The 8,577-nt window shown below is 39.2% G+C and overlaps 1 pseudogene; it reads right to left on the bottom strand.

Moving 5' to 3' along the window:
• Window positions 1-498: 498 nt before the first annotated feature.
• On the bottom strand, window positions 499-2,897 carry LOC149096615 (uncharacterized; annotated as a pseudogene).
• Window positions 2,898-8,577: the final 5,680 nt, after the last annotated feature.

The following is an 8,577-nucleotide window of genomic DNA, read 5'->3' as shown; positions in this document are numbered from 1 at the left end:
GTGAAAACGCCGTGACAGGAATATGGGGTAGTTGCACGCTCCTAGTGATGGGCTCCTGCTAGAAGTCAAGATCTCACGCATATCGAAGCACAAAGCAATATTATAGCATTCCCCATCAGAATGCAGTCACAGTAGCTTAATCGGCTTTCGGTTAATGTGATGTTCTGCGTGAAATTTTCTCTTCTTTTGACAAAGGTCTAGCTTTATATGCTTCGCTGGTTGGAGAAAAACTCAAGGCCTTTGGCGCCAAACTCAAAGCCTTTGAAAATCGTATATGCTCCCTCTCACGGTATTTGCGATCTTTTACTTGTGAGCGTTAATTTGCTGTTTCTCAGCTTTAGTCAGTTATCATTGCAATACTGATATGTTCAGTGAAATCTCTTTAAATTTCTTCTCGGATAGAAGTGGTCTAAAATATTTTGCGTGAATGCCGTTGTTGTCTCTGATGCCTTAACAAAAGTTTTTCGCCGGCGAGTGAAGGTCATTTGATGGTCAAGCTGCACCGAAAGGTCGTTTTAAATAATAAATAAATAAATAAATAAATAATGACTTTATTGGATAACACAACTACTGGTAAAACCAGTAGTTCTCATTCTCATTTTTCTAAAATTACAAATTCAATTACAAATTCAAATAGAAAAATACAAAGAAAAAAATACAATTGAAAATTCATGAAAAATTTCTACTAATAATAAAGTTGTCAATTCTAGAGCTCTGATCTTTGTATTTCTTGTACACAGTATTAGATTTCTAAATTTACAAAGGGGAATGAGGCCCCTCGTAGTGCTGTCTTGATTGTTCCATGGTCTAGTGCCACTTGCAAAACAAGAACGTTTGCCGGTCTTGGTGTTTAAAAAAGGAGTGGTTAAGTCCATGTTAGTTGACGCCCGAGTTGTGTAATGATGTCTGTTATTGACAAAACGAATATAATGATTAAAGTAATCAGGACACTTCCCATGGATAATATCATGCAAGATACACAGTTTCCTTAAATCTATTATGTCACTGCAGTAATGGGGATCCAGCCTAATCTCTTGAAAAGGCCAACTGAACTTTCATAGATCCTAGCATCTTAAATTACTCTAGCGCAACGGTTGACTCGATAAGCTGCATCAAATCAGATTCTGACCCTGACGAACTGATGTCGGCATTCTCTCCTTCACTTTCACTTTGCTGCGGACTGTTATCGACTGTGTCACGGCGCGTGATTACGTGCAGGAAATCGAGACGTTCCTGCGCCTGGGAAGCTTCCATGTCGAGGGCCATCTCCACCGCCTTGTCCTTCGCCAAACGAGCAAACTTCTCTGCCTCCGCGTTATTACCTCGTCGGTATTCCAAATCAGAACTAGCCAGGTAGAACAGAGTTTTATCTATCCGCGCAAATTCCGACCACTACTTGTTTCGCATCGATCGTGTCTAAGCACGACTGGGCTGTCGCGATAAATTCCTTGCTCCCTGAACGTTTTCGCGCGGCATCGCTGCGGCAATCGAGCAAAAGCATTGCCATTTTGACTAACACGACCACATAGTGGTGTTTCATCACAGACACTTGACTGCTTTCTGTTTCCACGCGTTGGTAGACGTCGATGCACTTTTCCAGATTACATCGTGCTTCATTCACTTGTTTGAGGCTTCGATGGAGGGTGCGTCCAATGAAATCCATTAACATACTTGCTCTCTCGTAAGCAATCAAGCTTGTGTCCATGCTCGTTCGACACGCAGCAATGTTTTGCCAGGCTAGGTGCACACAGTACTCAGCCTTCCCTAGGTTTCCTTGCCTTCTAAAGATTCCTGCTCGATAGCCGTAGCCCCTTCCAGCCAGAAGATGTGGATTTTTTTGCTTCTGCAATGAAACTGAACGCGTCATCGATCAACTGTAGAGCGCGGTCCGGCTCGTTTTGATAACAAGCTTCCACACTTTGCTCCAGTTTTATGGCTGCGTGAGTGTCCGCATCAGTAAACTTCAGGATTAGCTTGCTAGCGCAATTGTCAAAATCTTTCCACCTAGCATTGTCCCGGCTTGACTGAAGCCGTTTCACAACCCACGAGGATCTTTTGTAAAGCACAGTACTCTCTTTAGAAAGGGACGGTGGACTCAACGCAAACAATGGGGAAACAGCGCTCTCTTTCGCCTTTTTCGTAGTCTTGCGAGTTCTTGATTTCGATGATTCCGGGGACCCTGTTTCTAGCGTGACCAAAATTTGGCAGATAGTTTCACAAGCAGTAGTGTGTCTCTGTACAATTCTCCTTTTTCCCCTTCTTTTCGGTGGAATAGCGTTCAATGAAAAGCTTATCTTGTATTTGGTTTCAGGCTCATGGAAGCGAAACAGATAGCCGACAACTCCTGCCATGGACTCGTTTGCGTCGCCTTTAGTTTCGCTTTTGATGCGTTCACACTGATAGTCGGGCAATTTAAGACTAGATCCATCAGCTCCATCGTAACTTACGGCCACTGTTACATCGTAATTATCTGAGATGTCAAGTGCTTCGCTTGTCTGTTGATTCTTACAGACCAACAACTGAACTAAGTGATCGAATTGACAATCAGGGAAGCCAAGCCTACTCCGACCAACGCTCAAAAGTCCATGTGGTTTCCAGAGCTCTCTCAATACAGGACCACCTTCATCGCCGCTTTTAACGTTGCTGAGATTTTCAGAACGGGTCGGATCATCCACTGATCTAAAGCTTAGGACATTATCTCTACCAATTTGCAAAAAACTGGCGTTAATATTCAAAACAAAGGAGTTGTTATTACTTCTGCTTGTTGTTCGCTCCCCTTCGCTTGAATCACTTCCAGGAACATCAGTCCCAGTGCAACCATCTGAATCATCTGAAGCTCAGACTGCATCGTATCTTTTCACTCCACCTTCATTGAAAGCTCGACTACCAGTAGCCATTTTACTCGGTAAATTTAATTCTCACGCTTTCCACACTGAGTCAGCCAGCGAGTTGTCGAAATACCAGTTTTTTTTTTTTTTTTCGCGCGAACAACTTTATCAGGAAGCTATCGCTCAGTAGCCAACTTCCATAACGGCTAATGAGTAACAGTTTAGCTAGAAAGCAAGATATCGCCGTGAGTTCAGGCTGTATTCTGATCCATACTCAAGGCATTTCACAACATGATCATTTTAGCCATGATCAGAGTTGAATTCGAAAGCTAAATATGCAAAGCATCCAAGAGATATAGTGGGGGTTTGTATGCAAGTGAGTCACTCGGAAGCTCGATCAATCAGCCATGCAATCACCAGACGGAGTTAAAGAAGTGTTTTAATTTGTATGCACTCACTTACAAACGAAAGATGTACTGGACCCCGGGTAGGGGGGGGGGGGTACTCCTTTATATGAGCTATATAAGTATGTGCAGCCCCAAAGGGTATAGTTTTTCAGCTGTTTTGGTCCTAAACAGGGTATCGATTTTAGCCTGTTTTGGCCATTTTGGTTATAAGTAGGGTATGGTTTTTGTACTCTAGCCTTGATATGGGTATGTTTTTAAGAAGAAGCCACTTTTTCGTCATTATCGAAAAGAAAATTAGCAAAAGCCCTTCACAAATTATGTTAAGGGTAATTTAACATTGGTCTGAACCAGGGAACTTATTTTAACGCAGGTCCGCTGAAACTGGGTTTTGATTTCATGGTCAGGTCATAAATAGGGCATCGAATATTTGGTCAGGTCATAAATAGGGTAGGGAATATTGCAGATTTTGGTCATAAATCGGGTAAGGGATTTGAGAAGCGGGCCGCACACCCCGACCCAACTTTTCTGGGAGTACCCCCCCCCCCCCCCCTCGGGTACTGGACCTGATTTGAACAGCAGTAGGTAATATTTGAACTGGTATACAGTGGCATACACGAACTGATCTAGAATTATCTGACATATGCCGATTGGAGAAGGAATAAAAGCGATATGAAACTACTCCAGGGTCACGAAAAAAGTTTGCAAAACATAAATTATGAGTAACAAGCAAAGATCTTGTATGTGTGCAGCAAACTAACCGCGTAACTTCCTGTGTGTTTATAACATGTACCGCTTGATTCTACCTCTCATCAAAGGCCCTGATACTGATCGTGCATGATCAGTACTGCAGTGCAACCTTGTTATCTGCGCTAATGTTACATCAAATCATGGTTTATAGTTGAAGGGACTCTAGTAACAATAAATCAATTAATGGCAGTCAGTAAAGAGAACTTTTGTTTCAGACATGAAACTGAACGCCTCATCGATCAAGTGTAGAGCGCGGTCCGGCTCGTTTTGATAACAAGCTCTCACGCTTTGCTCCAGTTTTATGGCTATCTTCTGAGTGTCCACATAAGTAAACTTCATACTCTATGTTAGCTAAAAGATGAAGGACTGATTGCATCGAACCGTGTTTGTGAGTGAATCATGCATGAACTGGGTTGAATGTAAAGATCGATCGGATGGTTTTGTATGGGAACTTGCCGCAGACAGATTAGACGGAAAAGACATCGAGTAGAAAGAAGCATAAGAGAAGGCAGCTGGTTCGAGAATTCTAACTTGTCAGTCGAGGAGGTGATTAAGTTTACCTACTGGTGGTACCAGGGACTTGACCAATGGCAAATTAAACAGCAACTCGGACTTGGATCACAAACGGCTGTGGACTGGAACATATTATGTCGAGAACTCTGTGAGGTTACACTCTTCGAGGAAAGAGAGAAACTTGGAGGACCAGGTAAAGTTGTAGAGATCGACGAGTCAAAAATCGACCAAAGAAAATATTATCGCGGGCACGTTGTGAAAGATTATCACTCTGATGATCCCAAAACATGGATTAAGAGAATAATGACTAACATAATAATATTAATAGATGTCTTCAGCTACGATTGAAACTATTTATTGACTTTTGTGAGATCCTAGCGAGGAATTTATTTACGACTGGCTGTAGGTCGTACACTGCGCATGACCTTAGCCGTTGCTAGGATAACGTATTCCCCACGTATACATTTTGAGAATGACCAACTTGCTCTATGAGACAGTCTTGCTGACAGGCATTCCTTAGATCTTATGTTTTTGCGCTGCCTGCCGGGAATCATGGTAGTTGTATTCATCATCTTGGATTTGATATTTGTTTTAGTGAACACAACTCCCATAATTCATTGCAGGCGTGTCTCCCAGAGGGAATTGGCCCTTTAGTTGTCTCAGCCACAAAAGAATGGTACAATGGTATTCCCTTGATTCACAGCCAGTGATCAGGAATAGCGATTATGAACACTGAATAACCCTAGTTAGCTCATGTAACGCAATATATTATTTCATGTGATCCTCTCTCATTTGGTAAATTTCCCTTTCACAGCGGTCACACTTGATTTGGTGTAAGGTATATTTATACCCGAAATCGAAAGGGCATTTCTCAAGACCTTTGTTTCCACATGACAACACTGACACCATAGGTTGAGGGGTGGAAAAGAGATCTCGAATCGTCATTACCTGCGGGATGTCCCAGCAACTCCTTCTTTTGCTTTTTGTTTTACAAGATGCATAGGGCTTTTCAAACTACCTGATTACAGCATTTGCATTGGTATACTAGTAGAATTCTACTAATCTGTGATAGGAATCGGGCAGTAGAAATCGAGAGCGAATAATCTAATTGTTTTAGTATCGGTGATTTACTAGTCGTTCAAAACTTAATCTAAATCATCTTCACACTTCGAAAACGCCAAGAAGCGGCCGTCATTTTGTTAGCAAGGGCACACTGCTACGTTACTCACTATCTATCATGGAATAGATGGTGAGTAGCGTAGCCAATCAGAGAACGCCATTCGTGATAGAACGCCAGTAGATTTATCCTAAAACTCGATAGAAACAAGGAGAACATGTTTTTTATTTCTTAAATGCAGCATGATGTACCTATTGTAAGTAGTGAGCTTGCATTAAACATCCCAGTAAACAAAAGGAGATTTCGCTAAATTTCTGCACAGTAAAATTTGTAGGCATAGTAATGAACATCCATTGGAATCTCTGTATAAAATTAGATTATCAAAGGTGTTGGCGACTGATTGTTGCACGGGATTAAGCGTGAGTCCAAACCTCCTCCCCCTTTCATGTAGGAACACGTTTTCAAGTTTTGGCATTTATCGATTGCCCCAGCTTCTTGTTCCTGGTTTATCTGGTTCTGAATCATGAAACACAAACAAAACCTCACGCCAAAATATCACGCAGCGCTACTAACACTGATCACATCACGAGAGGTCTGCTCTAGGCAACATCACGACCAAAAATAATGGACATACTTTATTAACATTGTAAATGAAAATGATCAGTCGAATTGCTTATACAATATAACGTGTCTTTCCAATATTTTGATATTGATATTAAAGAAGTAACAAAACTTCATTCTGTCATGTCTGTTGCCTCTCTTTACTGTAAAAATAACTAACAGGCTGAAGAACCAATCAAAAGAATACTTGAAAACGAGGGCATTCGGCTCAACTAAATTGTTGAACAAGCAATGCAAACATAAGCAGGATGTCTGATTCAATTGGTTGACAAAGCTGCCTTTTGGTAATTGAAACATACATGCATTTGACTTAAAGTTTAAAAGCAGCTATTAAAAAGACGAAAAGTGTTCAATCAAACGTTTACCGACAAAAATTTGCATTTTAATCTGAAAAATGATTAACAATAGCGAATTGAGGATTATCAGGTATTTAAATTTTGAGTACTTTTGTACATTACATCTCAGCTTGACAATATTAAATTGTTTTTTCGTAGAGCAAATATGACGAAAGCCACATTCAGTGATCAATTTTAAGCTTTCACTTTCTCAGTTTTTGAAGTGAGAGCTTTTACCTTTTTCTGCCCGATAAATTCGAACAGTAGACGTGTATTTCAAGTTCCCTGTTTTCAGATTAGACATAAAAATCTCACTGTTTGCTAAATAGATAAAGAGATGACAATTTCCTACAAGGATGAATACACTTCCAATGCTAACATAAAATAATTTATCTAAACATTTTGACTCAGTTGAAAACCATTCTTGAGACATAGCCGGCTTTCGTGTTCAGAGCGATTTACAGTAATACTTTTTGCAATTTCATCTTTGGGTATTGTTTTGGGTCAAATTGCTTCTTACGATTTCTCATTTCCTAAAAGTATTTTGCTTATAAGTGAGAGTTAATCAATATAAACGATTGCAAACATATTCCTTTTTCTAGTTTACTAAATCTCGCGATATCCTGAATTGTTAACGAATTTTTTTTATTATTATTTCTTATTTCTGTTAATTAAGTTTAACGAAAATTGCTTGCTCAAATATCACCGTTTAAAATGTTTCGTGCTACGCTGTGCCGTTTCAAGCGGTTTTTCGCGCCTATTACCCCAAATATAATAGATTATCTGCATGTTGCATTCAACGCTCCTAAATACGATATTGTCTTTTCCGATAATACGAAAAGAAATATATAGGAGGACTCGATTGCTTTTTGAAATACTAAGTTGATAACAAATTTCAAAGTTTTTTCCTTAATTTTCGTGCGTATTCAGATATATTATTTCTGAACTTAAATTTCAGGAAATGTTGAATTCGTGTTAGAAAAAAAAAAAATGAAGAACGTAGATAGTTACTGAAAAGTACGCCTTTATTTCGCATTTCCGTATATTTCCGTATATTCTCATAATGTTTAGTTATCAATATACTTGAAAAAATATATCGTTTCCACCGGTGAGTATTTGGCATGAATTATGGCTATTGTAGAGTTTCTTAGGATCCTACCAAACCTTTAGAAGTAATGAATGTATATTCTTTTTCGTAATTACACATTTTTACCAGTATTCTTTATGAAGCAAGCCGAGCCAATGACAGTTTAGCTTAACTGACTGACGAATGGAGAATTATCGTATTTGATTGATTGTTTACGAGAAATAATTGTGCCAGTCGTTAAAAGCATTATTTCCTCATTGGTTCGCTTTCTTTTCAACATCGCCTTGTGATATTTAGCACTTATCGCTTTCAAATCGTTTTCAGCTGCTGAGAGGCTATATGCAAATTTTTCTGTTTTCGTGGCCAAGATTTTTACATCGATGTAAAGTTTCCACGGGTTTAATTATAATTATCAGAGTACAAATTTATTGGCAAGTTTGTAACTGATATTTTTTGCCTGGGGCAAAGTTGGGATTGAACTTGTTAACCTGGCGAGTAAATAAGCGGTCTGTTACATTCAAGGACAGTATATACCTCAGGTTATTGGACTGGTACGTTTATTTTTACGTTATCTATTTTCTCAACATAAATCTGGTCATCCTAACATTCTGTCATGTGTTTTTGTCAGTTACATTTATCTTTCTTGTAATAATATAATTTAAGAAAGTAAAATTTATATTGCATGCAGAGTTTTTCAGTACAAAATATATATATATATTCCGCCATTAGCAAAAAGTAATAACAATAAGCATCGATAGGTTCAATTTCGTTTCAAAATTTTTATGAAAAATACTTCATTTTGTCGAACAGAATTTACTTTTGAGTCAAGGACTCTTTTCAATCTAGTTCCATCCATACACAGCAACTTAACAGGGTTTGAACTGCTCTCTGTGCACTGACTCCAAAATCTATTCAGTGAAAT

The sequence above is a fragment of the Orbicella faveolata genome, unplaced genomic scaffold, assembly GCF_042242905.1.
Source record: "Orbicella faveolata isolate gen_17 unplaced genomic scaffold, um_ofav_v1 contig_48, whole genome shotgun sequence".
Classification (NCBI taxonomy): Eukaryota; Metazoa; Cnidaria; class Anthozoa; order Scleractinia; family Merulinidae; genus Orbicella; species Orbicella faveolata.
The sequence above is the reverse complement of the archived record's forward strand: the minus strand, read 5'-3'. Positions and strand labels throughout refer to the sequence as shown.